Source organism: Alligator mississippiensis, chromosome 1, assembly GCF_030867095.1.
Source record: "Alligator mississippiensis isolate rAllMis1 chromosome 1, rAllMis1, whole genome shotgun sequence".
Lineage (NCBI taxonomy): Eukaryota > Metazoa > Chordata > Crocodylia > Alligatoridae > Alligator > Alligator mississippiensis.
This window is the reverse complement of record NC_081824.1, coordinates 172,704,009-172,718,866: the sequence shown is the minus strand read 5'-3', so window position 1 is coordinate 172,718,866 and position 14,858 is coordinate 172,704,009. Positions and strand designations below refer to the sequence as shown.

At 44.1% G+C, this 14,858-nt stretch overlaps 1 protein-coding gene across 3 annotated transcripts in view; it reads left to right on the top strand.

The window, feature by feature from the left end:
• Nucleotides 1-14,858, top strand: part of KIF6 (kinesin family member 6) — a 436,353-nt gene that overhangs the window by 29,073 nt on the left and 392,422 nt on the right. The gene's annotated exons all lie outside the window — the stretch shown is intronic.

Sequence of the window (14,858 nt, the reverse complement as noted above, 5' to 3'; positions counted from 1 at the left end):
TTGATTACAAGGCTTTGGCCTAAACTGGAAGAACAGATACACTGGATGTTTACTTAAAATGCATAATGTCAGTTGTTTATCATTTAGCTGAACGCAACTATGTTTTTTGCAGTAGAGAAAAAAACCATTTGAGAGTAATAATATGCAGTTTTGGCTTCATTACATGATAGAATTTTATCCGGCAACATAGAAGAACATGGTTCATAAAAAGAATGAAGAAATTATTATTTCTTCACCATTATCTAGAGCCTTTGAGTCAGAATGAATTCCCTGAGATGTCATCAACTATTAACATAATTAGCAAGCCTTTGCAAGAATCTAACATGGAAATCTAGGCCATTGTTATATATATCTAAGGACTAATTTTATTTTGGAGGAATTGCAGAGATAAGATGTATTTCAGCTTCTATAGGTAAAGAACTAGCATCTGAAATGGATGTGGATTGAAAATGCAGGTAATTGGGAATATCTAGAAAAAAGTGTATGGTGACTATACGAGAAACAAGATTTGTTTTCTAATGTCTTTTGGACCAGCTATATATTTGATAGAGATATTAGACAAGTCTTTATCTTGAGGAAGGGAATTTTGTGCTCAAAAGCTTATCTTCCAACTATATAGTCAATCCAGTAAAAGATAATTACCAAGCAAATCATGCTTTTCGCATATTTTCTGGGCTATGGTGATTTAACTATGACAGTTGTAATGAGCTTGATGTTAGTGGTAAGTTTTTTCAAAAGCAGTTTGATATTTTTCATGCATTGTATATTAGGCAGGTATCATCAAACTGTCAATTCCAGCAGTAGGAAATTTTCCTTAACAAATTTCCTGTATGGCATTAATAACTTCAAAAAATGTCAACAGTTGATGTACCTAAATACTGTATGGATTTGGAGCTAATTCTTCAAGATAATAGATCTTAACATTTAGTTCTGCACTTAGTTCTGTATATAAGTGTTAGGTGAACTTGAGGCAAAGGATTCCATAACAATTCAGGCTCTGAAGTTAATAGAAACACTTCATCTAACACATTGATTGCTCTTAGCATTCCGTTAGCAATACTAATTACAGTAGTTAGTACTGGAGGAAAGTCTTTTTAAACTGAAATGAACAATGTCATCATAGGAATGTTTAAACTGTCTTAGGTATACGTTCACTAGAGAGAGTAAAGCAGGGGTGGGCAAAATGCAGCCCACGGTCTGTATGCGGCCCACCAGGCCATTCTGTCCAGCCCATAGGGCCCCTAAAAATGTAGAAAATTAGTATTTATCTGCCCCTGGCTGCCTGTCATGCGGCCCTCGATAGCTTGCCAAAACTCAGTAAGCGGCCCTTCGCCTGAAATAATTGCCCACCCCTGGAGTAAAGCGATGTCAGGTAACTCTGAACCAATCAAAAGGTTGTGGCACAAAAGACAGGAACAGCTGACTTGCTTTAGACAGTGAACTAAAACAAGAAAACATCTAGGTATTTTTAGACAACATTAACAAATGCTAAGTATACTAGTTGAACATGTTTTTAATGCATGTTAACTAAACAGTTGTACAACACTTCCCCCTTTCCCACTCTCCCCTGGGAAATAAAAGCTGAATTTCATATTTACCATTGATATGACTATGGTGCTAGAATGTGTTGAAGTGGGAATGACTGTTGGAGGATTTTTTCTGAGGTGGTAAAGGAAAAAATTATGTAACCGTGTTGCATTGCATATTGGATTACATGAAAGAAGGTAAGGGAGTAAATGGGAGGAACACCCAAAGGAGCAGATAGTTATGCAGTTTGAGTAAATCAAAGGGAGACAGCAGAAAATGTGAAATTTTACCTAGATTTTTGTACTAACTTTTTACAGAATTGGTTTGTTGAAATGAATTTATGTTTTAAGTAACCATGCATAAATTGTACTTGATGGATAATAGTCAATTTTCATCTAGATAAACACAGATATGTGCCAAAATCCTGGAAAGGATATGAGAAATTGTTGTGGAGAGATTTCCTTCTGAAGGTATAATACTTGAAATCTACTGATCTCTCAGAGCAGAAGCAGCATTACAGTAACTACTGTATTAAGTAAACTTTAACTGACAATTTTCACCTTCATTTTTTTTGGTACTCCCAATTTCATAATAATTTATTTTTCAGCATAGGAGGAACAAACTGTTAGAAAGATATAGTACTTAAGCATCCTCTATAAACCCCAGTTTATCAGAAAACAAATATGCACCAAGATAAAAACTACTAAAAAAATTAAAAATGTCTCTGCAGTTCTAGCTATTCTTCAAACTATATTCAATCTTCAAAGGCTAATGTTAATCTTTGCATGTATTTCTTAGAAGATGCAATTCATTTTACTATTAACATATTTACATTCAAGTGCTACATTTCTGTTTATTGTGCATTTTTGGTGCACAAATTTTGTATGAATTTGTCATATTTTTATTCTATATGTTGTGTAAAAGACTATTTGTCTCTCTCTCATTCCCATTCCCCGCCCCCCCCCCCCCCCAAAAAAAAATTAATTGCCCTTTATTCTTTGTCCATTGTCCCCATCACTCAGCTGTGGTGTAGTGCATCACATTTTCCATCCTTTTGGTCTTGTTTTGTGGTGCTATATAGTGCAGCTGCAGCATGTTGATTCTGGATGTTTAGGTATTACTGACTGGTACAGTAGGTTGCTGGTGATGTAACTAGCAAGCAGGATTGTTTCCAATGCAGTAAGCTGATAAAAAAAATCATTCTAATATGTTTGTATTATTAGGATACTGAAAATAAGGATTGTCAACTCTGTCTCTCTCAAATAAACTATTAATCTGCCCTGTTCTTTCAACTGAATAATCCTTGGGACAGGGCTGCTATTTACTCTCTTCATTGCATCTGACATAGTAGGTCCCTGACCTAGTTAAAGCCTCTTGAACTCATCAATATGATGTAATACATGATATTTTATCCAACTGGTAATTATGAATCATTGGTGCACAGATTTTCATAAGTAGATCTTAAAGTGTTTTTCTGATGTGGCTAAGTTAAAGGATTCATAATACAGTGAGCATGTTTATAACAGTTTCTCTTCTTTCAATATAAATATTGTTTTTCTTATGCAGCATTCATGTTTATATTCAAATATTTTTTGAGAGTTAATTTTGTACCTGCTTTTTCAGAAAAAGAACTCTTACATTTCTAAAGAAAGGGATGTGTGGTGTAGTAAGCTCTCTCAGAATCAAGGCTGTTATGTATATGTTTGGGAGTTAGACATATCTATGAAATATGAGGCATCACCAAATTAGATTTATGCCACAATTCTGGCAAAGGCATAAAGAAAAGATATCACACTGAGATATTTTGTTTATTTTAATTAAAAGGAACTTTTATCTGTGCTCCAAATGATAAAAGGATACTTAATACCAGAATTTCTCTAAAAGCAAATCCTCCCTCAAAATTGCTTTCTCAGATTTAAGAATAAAATAAAGTTCCTCATTCTCTTTAATCATAAACATCGATACCTGAGAGGTTTTTTTGCCAGAAGTGTGTTGAATTTTATTATGAGTCGACTATGGATTAAGGGCTTATGAGATAAGGAAAATGAAAGTGCATGGATGTCAGGAAAATAATTCAAAATTGTAGGAGCTGAAACAAGGAGAAAGATAAGATCAAAGATACTGGTGTTTTCTTACTTCACTACACTAGTATTTGTGTAGCCAATAAATGGCTGCTTTTGTTTAGATGAACAATAATTTATAATGAAACTTTCAAAGTTGATACTAGAATAATATTGTGAGTCTGACATAAACTAATAAATGTAACATGATTTAGATTTGAAGCTGAAATTTATTCCTGAGTGCCAAGTGTTCCCTTGGCTGAATGTACACGCACATGGCCACAAGTTAAATCAGTTTCTTTACTCCTAAGCTTTAGCATGTGCTTTGTTGGAGTATTGTGTTTTCGTGTGATGAACATAGTTTAAGGGATGGAATTTCTGAACTTAGAATATTAGAAATCAATGAAAAATAGGGCTGGGAAGGACCCTGTTTAAGGCAGGTGCATCTCACTCTAAACCATCTCATCCAAGTGTTTGTCTAACTTTGCCTTAAGCTTCTAAGGATGGAGATACCACAGCCTCTTTAGGCAATCTGTTCCAGTGCTTAACTACCCTCATTAGAAAGTTCTTGCTAATGCCCAACCTAAATTTGCCTTGTTGCAATTTAGGACTGTTAACTTCTTTTCCTATCCTATATTGCTTCAGGCTGAAAACAGCCGTTGTCTTTATGCCACCATAATTTTTTTTTATGCTGGCACAAAGCCCAAGCAAATAGATATATATGTCCAGATGTCCTTGTCTTGCCACAAAAGCCCAAAGTTGTGGCTGTGACAACAGGTAATATACATTTTTGCTGCTTTTTTGTGGTGGACTTCTGTTTGCTTTATGGCTGGAGAGTGCCTGCAGCATGGAGTTGTCCATGCTTTCCAGCCTCCCCAGGCTGGCACTTCTGAGGCTTCAGGGGCCCAATCTTCTGCACCTCAGGAATTTCTCTGGAGGGGTATTCCTGGGGTGCACAAGATCATGTCCCTGAAGCCCCAGGACTGCCTGAGTTCCTCACTTGGAGAGGAATGTTCTGGGCATGCATATCATGCTGCCGTACCAGAATGCATGGTGTGCTTCTGCCAATGAGGAAACCCCAGGCAGCCACTCCTAGGGCTTCAAAGGGCCCCATTTGCAGAGGCATGCTCCAGAAATCCCTCAGAAATAATCCCAGTTCTTCCAACCTCTTTTTGTAAGTCATGTTTCCTAGACCTCTAATCATGTTTCTAGTTCTCCCCTGGACTGTCCTCAAATTGTTCACATTTCCCTTGAAATATAGTGCCCAGAACTAGACACAGAACTCCAGGTGTGGCCTCACTAGTACTGAATAGAGTGGAAGAATTACTTCCTTTGACTTGCAGACAACACCCCTGTTAACACTGGTGACTCATGTGTATGGGATGGGATATTTGCTTGCAAAAATGCATACTGAGAAGACTAAGGGAAGAATTTGATAACAGTCTCCAGCTACCTAAAAGACAATACAGAGAGGGTGGAGATGGCTCTTCTCCATGACCCCAGGGGACTAGGAGCAGTGGCTTCAAGCTTCAGTGAGGGAAAGGTTGGATACTAGGAGGAGCTTTCTGTCAGGCCATAGCCTCAAACCTGGGGCCTTGGCCTGCCCTCCCTTGACTAACCACGTGGGCCTGTCAAAGCTGGTGTGAGGCTTCTAGTAGGGTCAAACCCTCTTTCTATTCCCTGTCATCAGAGTGGCCAGCTGGGGTCAGCTGACCCCACTTCTCACATATAAAATCCTGATCTAGATCAGGAAGTATCTGGGTAACAGGGCTCAACCTGCTCACTGCTCAATCTCCTGGCTTCTCAACCTGGCTTATGTTCTGACTCCACTCTCAGATTGACCTCCTGGCTTCTTGACCTAGCTTTTCCCTGGATTCTGTTCACTCCTCCTAACCCTGGTCAACACCTTGATCCCTGAGTGGCTCCAGACCTGGCTATCTGTGACACTTCATAACTACAAGGTTGGTCAAGCATTGGGACAAGCTACTTAGTAAAACTGTGATATCGCCATCCTTTTAAAAGCAGTTTAGACAGGCACTTGGCTGGCATGGTTTAGTCAGGGATGATCATCTGACCCCAGCACTCTTTCCTGCTTGGGTGGGGGTCGAACTCAATGATCTACCAAGGTCCCTTCTGATCCTAAAAATCTATGAAATCTATGATCCTGCCTTGAGCAGGGGGCTGGACTAGATGACACTAAAGTCCCTTCCAGCCCTACTTTTCTAGGATCCTATATTCAACTTGCTGTCTACTGTAACAGGGTACTGAAGGCACTGGCTGACGTCATTGCACAGCCACTGGCGGGAATATTTGAACACTCATGGTGCACGGGCCAGGTCCCGGAGGACTGGAAAAGGGACAATGTGGTCCCCATTTTCAAGAAGGGAAGGAAGGAGGACCCAGGCAACTATAGGCCAGTCAGTCTCACCTCCATCCTTGGCAAAGTCTTTGAAAAAATTATCAAGGCTCACATTTGCGACAGCCCGGCAGGAAAAATTATGCTGAGGGGAAACCAGCACAGGTTCGTAGTAGGTAGATCATGCCTGACTAATCTAGTCTCTTTTTATGACCAGGTTACAAAACACCTGGACGCAGGAGTAGGGACTGACGTTGTTTACTTAGACTTCAGGAAGGCCTTCGATACGGTATCCCACACCATACTGGTGAACAAGTTAAGAGGCTGTGACTTGGATGACTGCACAGTCCAGTGGGTGGCGAATTGGCTAGAGGGTTGTACCCAGAGAGTCGTAGTGGATGGGTCAGTATCGACCTGGAAGGGCATGGGCAGTGGGGTCCCTCAGGGCTTGGTCCTAGGACTGATACTCTTCAATGTCTTCATCAGTGACTTGGACGAGGGAGTGAAGTGTACTCTGTCCAAGTTTGCGGATGACACAAAACTGTGGGGAGAAGTGGACACACCGGAGGGCAGGGAACAACTACAAGCAGACCTGGACAGGTTGTACATATGGGCGGAAAACAACAGAATGCAATTCAACAAGGAGAAATGCAAAGTGCTGCACCTAGGGAGGAAAAATGTCCAGCATACCTACCGCCTAGGAAATGACCTGCTTGGTGGCACGGAAGTGGAAAGGGATGTTGGAATCCTAGTGGACTCCAAGATGAACATGAGTCGGCAGCGTGACGAAGTCATCAGGAAAGCTAATGGCACTTTATCGTGCATCAGCAGATGCATGATGAATAGGTCCAAGGAGGTGATAATTCCCCTCTATTGGGCGCTGGTCAGACCACAGTTGGAATACTGCATGCAATTTTGGGTGCCACACTTCAAGAGGGATGTGGATAACCCGGAGAGGGTCCAGAGAAGGGCCACTCATATGGTTAAGGGCTTGCAGGCCAAGCCCTATGAGGAGAGACTAGGGCACCTGGACCTCTTCAGCCTCCTCAAGAGAAGGTTGAGAAGCGACCTTGTGGCTGCCTATAAGTTCATCATGGGGGCACAGAAGGGAATTGGTGAGGCTTTACTCACCAAAGTGCCCCCGGGGGTCACAAGAAATAATGGCCATAAGCTAGCAGAGAGCAGATTTAGACTAGACATTAGGAAGAACTTCTTCACAGTTAGAGTGGCCAAGGTTTGGAATGGGCTCCCAAGGGAGGTGGTGCTCTCCCCTACCCTGGGGGTCTTCAAGAGGAGGTTGGATAGGCATCTAGCTGGGGTCATCTAAACCCAGCAGTCTTTCCTGCCTATGCAGGGGTCGGACTCGATGATCTATTGAGGTTCCTTCCTACCCTAACATCTATGAATCTGTAACCTTCCAAATTATTTTCTACAGTACAACCAGCTAGCCTATTTTCCACAGTTTGTATTTGCATTAAATTTTTCCATCAGTTACTTTCTGACCATTTTCCTAATGTGTTCAGTTAATTCTAAATCTTAATCCTGTCTTCCAAGGTATCTGAAACTCCACCCATATTGGTGGCATCTGCCTGTTGCTGAATGTGCTTAATCCCATTCTTCAAGTCATTAATGAAAATATTAAACCATACCAGACCCAGAATTGTCCTTTGGGGAACCAAACACTTGATACCTCCTACCAGTTAGACATTGAGCCTTTGTTGACTACTCTTTGAGCATGATCACCCAGTCAGTTTTATATCCACCTTATAGGGGCTTCATCTAGACTGTATTTCCTTTGCTTACTAATGAGAATGTCATGGGAGACAGCATTAAAATCCTTGCTGAATTTGATGTGTGTTACATCCACTGTTTTGTATGTAACCACAACGACAGTTAACTTGTCATAGGAGGAAACTGAGTTGCTCAAACACGACTTGTCCTAATAAATCGATGTTGGCTGTTGCTGATGTTGCTATCTTCTAAGTATTTAGAAAGGGATTCCTTGATGATACATTCAAGCAACAATCCTAGGTTTAATTTTTTTAAATGGCTTTAAGTATATACCTGCCTCTCTAAATCTTTTGAGGGATGACAAGTTTTAGTACCACGGGTATAAAGTCCAGTTAAGATGTGGCTATGGAAATAAAGATTATGTGAATCAAGTGCTCTGCAATGGACTTGAAGCCTCAGGAGGACCTTCCCAGAGGGGCTGATCTAAACTGGCTAACATGGAAATGCCTGAATTTGCTTGTGGGTGCACACTGGAAGCTCAGAAACAGACATGGTCAACTGGGGCTACTCTAATAACACAAATATATGTGAGTGCAGTGAAATGCCAACTATGGAGCACCTTGTTTGCTAACTCCTCAGTGAAACCTGTACAAAGGAGGACTTCACTGCAGCAACGGAAAGTCATCATTTGTGTACAATTCAGAAAAAAAATCTAACTTATGAAAAGGACACAAGAGGAAGATTATAATGTGTTAAATGTCCTTTCTCAAGCTGTACACTCTGTGTTTGACAGTGGTCATTCTGAATGTACTGGAATAGGTTTCCCTTAACCAGGAAGAACTTTCTAATGAGGGTGGTTAAATACTGGAAGGTTTTGGAATCTCCATCCTTGGAAACTTAAGGCAAAGATTTGCTATGGTCATGGAGGTTAGAGGTTGGCCACAAGAACCTAACCATTGCCTTTCCTTCTTTATACTAGGTAAAAGAATAATAATGGCATGAAAGGGCCCTTAATCTTATACCTGACCATGGAGATAACTGGAGGCAACAAAAACAATGCCTTTTGAGAAGCCCATCACAAATTTTGGCATAGGTGATGTTGAAGGGGGCATGAGCAGCGCTGAAGGGGGCATCAGCAGGGATGGGACCACACCATGCAATAAAGCAGAAGTCTATAGTAGCATTGTAGCCTGTTGGGCAGCTACAGGAGATCTCATCTGACTCAAGAAGCTACTAGGCACGGTGTCATGAAAGGATAGATTGAAGGATAAAGGTACCCAGGAGAGCTGAGAGCTTCTAAGGGGCACAGTATTGGAAGCCCAACAAGAAACTGCCCTGACATGATGGAAGCACAAAAGGAATGGCAAGAGACCAATGTGGCTGCACAAGGAGCTTCTAAAATGCCTGAAATGCAAAACAAAAGCATATAGACAGTGGAAGAATGGGCATGTCACCAAGGACGTGTACCAGGAAATAGCAAGAACCTATAGGGACAAAGTAAGGAAGGCAAAAATAAATAATGAGCTGCACCTAGCAAAGGAGATTAAGTTCAACAAGAAGAGTTTTTATAAGTATGCTGGCCAGAAAAGAACAACCAAGGAAGCTGTGGGTCCTCTGTTAACAAGCCAGGGGAAACTTGTAATAGAAGATTCCTTCTTTGCTTCTTCTATTACAAGCTATTCAACAGCTACTTTGCTTCAGTCTTTACAAAAAAATTAAGCTGCCAGTTGCCTAATAGGGATTATCTGGATAAGGAAGGGAGCAAGCTGAGGGAGGAGATAAGAAATGGTCAGAGACCTTTTGTTGGGTCTGAATGAACTCAAGTCATCAGGGCTTGGATGAGCTTCATCTCAGGGTCCTGAAGGAACTGGCAGAGAAGATCTTGGAGTCCTTGGCAATGATCTTCATGAAGTCGTGGGAGATGGGCCAGGTACCAGAGGACTGGAAAAGGGCCAGTGTAGTGTCTCTCTTTAAAAAAGGCAAGGAGGGTGACCCAGGGAACTAGAGACTGGTTAGCTGCATCTCAATACCTGGGAAGTTCCTGGAGCATATCCTAAGGAGGGCTATTTGCTATCATCTGGAGGAGGAAAGGTTGATCACAAGCAGCCAGCATGGCTTTATGAATCCAAATAATGTAAAAAAACCTGATATCCTCCTTTGACAAACCAACTACTTGGGTAGATGAAGGGAATGCTGTGGATCTGGACTTTAGCCAGGTTTTGACAAGGTACTGCACAACCTTCTCATAAACAAATCGGAGAAATATACACTGGACAAAACTACAACAAGGTGGCTAGATAACTGGCCCAATAGCTGTAAGCAAAGAACTATTAATGAGTCCATGTCAGAATGGCAAAGGTTTCAAATGGAGTTGGGCTGCATCAATAGAAGTATTAGATGCAAGACACAGGAGGAGACAGTGCCTCTCTATTCGGCACTGGTTAGGCCTCATCTAGAGTAGTGTGTGCAGTTCTGGGCTCTACATTTTAAAGAGAACATGAAGTTAGCAAGTCCAGAAGCAGACAACAAAGATGATCAAGGGCTTGGAAGGCATACGAGGAGAGGCTGAAGGATCTCGGCATGTTCAGCGGAAAAGGTGCTGAAGAGTGGATATGATCACAATCTTCTAATATTTGATGGGCTGCCATAAAGAAGAGGGAAAGCACCTTTTCTCTCATGCTTCAGAGAGGAAGATGCAGACCAGTGGCTTGAAGTTGCAGCAAAGCAAATTTAAATTGGATATTCAGAAAAACTTCTTCGCTGTTAGAATAGTGAGGCAGTGGAATAGATTGCCTAGGGAAGTTGCCGACTCTCCATCTCTGGAGGTATTCAAGAAGTTGGACAGCCCCTGTGGTCACAGATGATCTAGGCATAGCTATGCTTATTTTCTACCATGGGTAATTCCCATGCATCTGGGCTTTGCTGGTTGCTCCAACCTCCCGCTCTCCCCTGCCATTTTTTTCCTGTTATATGTGTCAGGGTGCTTTTAAGCCTTCCAGAGGCATTGGGTGTTGGCTACAGTTAAGGCTGGGGACTTCAACTGGGGTGTGTTGATTCTTCTGCTAGGAGGTAAGACAGAGGTTCCTGGCTAGAGGTTCTTGCTCCTCTGTTCAGGGTCAGGCCAATCACCATATTTTGGGTCGGGAAGGAATTTTATCCCATGGCCAAATTGATATGGACTGTGGGGGTTTTTGCCTTCCTCTGTAGCAGGAGGATGGCCTTCTACCTGGGTATTGTTGAGCATATATTGACAACATTTTATAGAGGCAGGACATTGGCTGCCATGGTTCCCCTGTTTTACCTGTGACAGGTTAGGGTATTAGGTCTCTGTTGTGTCCAGGTTCAGGGTCATCTTGTATAGAGTTTAGATTATGGTTATATGGGATGCGTTGGATAAGGATGTTTCTGCCTCAGAAAGGGAGTTGGATCAGATGACATCTAGAGGTCCATTCCAGTCCTACTTCTCTATGAAATACAGAAAAACCTTCTCCAACTTTAATACTCTTTCATCCAGGGTTATAGTTGGAGTAGGTTTCATAGTTGGTAGGGTCGGAAGGGACCTGAGCAGATCAAGTCTGACCCCCTGCCATAGCAGGAAAGAGTACTGGGGTCAAACGACCCCAGCGAGGTGTTCATCCAGCCTCCTCTGAAAGACCCCAAGGGTAGGAGCCTGCACCACTTCTCTTGGAAGTTGGTTCCATATCCTAGCCGCCCTGACTGTGAAGTAGCACCTCCTGATATCTAGCTTAAATCTGCTCTCTGTCAGCTTGTGACTGTTATTTCTTGTCACTCCTAGTAGTGCTTGGGGGAACAGGGACTCCCCCAATGCCTGTTGGTCCCACCTGACTAGTTTGTAAAAGGCCATTAGATCCCCCCTCAGCCTTCTCTTGTGGAGGCTGAACAGGTTCAGGTCCCTTAACCTCTCCTTGTAGGGCCTGCCCTGCTGACTCCTGATCATCTGGGTGGCCCTCCTCTTGACCCTCTCCATGTTGTCCACATCTCTCCTGAAGAGTGGCGCCCAAAACTGGATTCAGTACTCCAACTGTGACCTGACCAGTGCCGCATAGAGGGGGAGGATCACCTCCTTGGACCTGCTTGAGATGCATCAGTGGATGCATGACAAGGTACAGTTGGCCTTCCTGACCACTTCCCCACACTGTCGGCCCATGTTCATTTTCATTGATTTCATAGATTTCATAGACATTAGGGCTGGAAGGGACCTCGGAAGATCATCGAGTCCAGCCTCCTGCCCAAAGGGCAGGAAGTCAGCTGGGGTCATAGGATCCCAGCAAGATAAGCATCCAGTTTGCTCTTGAAGGTGTTCAATGTAGGCGCTTGAACCACCTCCGGTGGCAGGCTGTTCCAGACCTTGGGGGTTCGGACAGTAAAGAAATTCTTTATGTCCAGCCTGAAACAGCCTTGTAGCAGTTTATGACCGTTCGACCTAGTCGTCATCCCTTGGGACGCTCTGGTGAACAAACGTTCCCCCAGATACTGGTGGTCACCCCGATAAACTTATAGGTAGCCATCAGATCACCCCTGAGCATCAAATTTGGCATCAATAATGACTGCAAGATCCTTTTCTGCCTCTACGCTGATGAGAAGGGAGTTCCCCAGCCTGTAGGTATGCTGCTGGTTCTTCCTCCCCAGGTGCAGTAACTTGCACTTGTCAGTGTTGAAACCCATCCTGTTCTCATCCGCCCACCCCTGTAACCTGTCTAGGTCTGATTGTAGCCTATTCCTCCCTTCTAGCGTGCCCAGTTCTTCCCACATCTTAGTGTTGTCTGCGAATTTGAACAGGGTACTTTTTACAACCCCATCCAAGTCACTGATGAAGCTGTTGAACAATGCGGGCCCAAGGACCGAGCCGTGTGGAAACTCACTGCCCACATTCCTCCAGGTCAAAAATTACCTGTCCACCACCACTCTCTGGGTGTGGCCCTCCAGCCAACTAGTGATCCATTTGACTTTGTAGGTGTCGATGCCACAGTCCCCTAGTTTTTTAATGAGAATGGGGTGAGAGACAGTGTCGAAGGCCTTCCTAAAGTCCAGAAAGACTACGTCCACTGCTACACCTGCGTCTAAGGATTTTGTGACCTGGTCATAGAAGGCCACCAGGTTGGTCTGACAGGACCTGCCTCTAATGAACCTGTGTTGGTTGCCCTAAGCATAATCTCCCTTGCTGGCCCCTCGTGGACATGCACCAGGATAACTCTCAAAAAGCTTACCTAGGATTGAGGTAAGACTGACTGGCCTATAGTTTCCTGGGTCCTCCTTCCTCCCTTTTTTGAAAATGGGAACTACATTGGCCCTTTTCCAATCCTCAGGCACCTTACCAGAGCACCACGAGTGCTTGTAAAGCCGTGCCAGGGGTCCCGCAATGACCTCTGCTAATTCCCTCAGCACTCTGGGATGGAGATCGTCAGGACCTGCTGATTTAAATATGTCCAGTCCCTCCAGAAGTTCCCTGACTTGATCCTCACTGACCCTAGGCCTGGGTGCGCCTCCCCTGGGACCTACGGGGGTCCTGATGGTGGGGGGGTGGGGGGGGAGTGACCGGTCCCTGCTCAGAAAAATGGAGTCAAAGGAATGTTGCATTTGAATCAGTCTCAACTTGTTCATGAATAAAAAATAGAATAGGGATGTCAAACGTATGGCCCATATGCTGAATCTGGCCTGTGGAGCTACATGATCTAGTCTGTGGGTTTTGGATAGATGCAGCATGTGGATCCAGTCTGGTGTATGGGCTGGACATGGTGTCTATCCGGGGCATGAGGATAGATGCAGCATGTGGATCCAGTCTGGTGTATGGGCTGGACATGGTGTCTGTTCGGGGCATGGTGTCTATCTCAGGAGCTCTGAGGACTGGCTCTGGGGCACAAGGATGTCTGGCAGGGCTCTGCGTGCAACAAATACTCTGTGCCATGACCAGCACCCACAATACCCAGCCTGTGCACTACATGCATCAATTGCCAGCCCTGTTCCAGGGCTTGTGGTGCCTGCAGTGTGCAGGATGGACCTCGCACTGCAGATGCTGCCTGCTACACAGGATGCTGACACAGGGTGTGTGCTACACACAGTGCACTGTTGGACAGCCCTGTGCACTGGCTCTGGCACACACAGACAGTCTTGTGCCTGATACTGACCAGCCGTGGAGCCAGCACTGAGGGCCAGTCCAGTGGGACACTGCATGCAGTATGTGCACTGTGCCAGTTCTCTGGCCTGCAGGCGGTGCTTGTGGAGCTGGTTATTCAGGTTACATGTGCTGCTTGCAGCTCAAGCCCCAGAATGGGGACCAGCCAGCATTCCCTCTAAGCTGTGCAGCATGCATGGCTGCGCAAGCATGCTCATGCCATGCTACCAGGTGCACCTGCTCGGCCGCGCATGCTGCATAGCTTAGAGGGAACGCTGGGGGCAACATGACCTGTCTGTGGCACAGGCAGCCAACATGGGAAGTGCACTGCATACAGTGCCCCAGCAGACCAGCCCTGCTCACTGGTTCTGGCATAGCTGTATCCAGCTCATAGACTAGTTCAGAGAACCCTCATCTGGCTGTGGGGCTGGATGAGTTTAACACTCCTGAATTAGAAAATATCAGCTGCTGCCCCTGTGAAATATTTCCTTTTTCAAAGGGCTCCAAAAATTCCTGTGTCCTTACCCTAAGAATGAGGGTGAGCATTACATTTGAACCATTCCAAGCATGTCCCCGAGTGGGAACTGGTTCACAACTGTCCTGCTTTAGAGGTGTCCTCACATACACTATCAAAGGGTGTAAGTGAAGCAGTCATCTTTTAAGCATTGCATTGATGTCAAACTGCCACCACAGGGTGGTAGTAAATGTCCAGCCCAGTAAGCTTCCCAGAGGCAAGTGCCCCAGTTTCCTCAATGTTCCTAGAGTAGGGAAGGAAGACCCTGATTGACTGGATGCCAAGGAATAGCAGTTGCTTGCAACTGCAATTTTCTGCTCCCTCTTCTTGCTAACATTGAGTTCAGTAAAGACTCTTCCTGCATTTTAACTAAAATCTGTGTGGTAGTACCCTGACTGGGGGTGCCCAGGTCTATAGGTAAGGGGGAGTAGGGCTAGATCTCTGCTTCAGAGTTCCTAGAAGCTGTGTGCTGTGGGGCTGTCAGGGATTTTGTGGCTTTAAACAGCACTTTTCCCCAGGCCACCCATCAGTTTACTT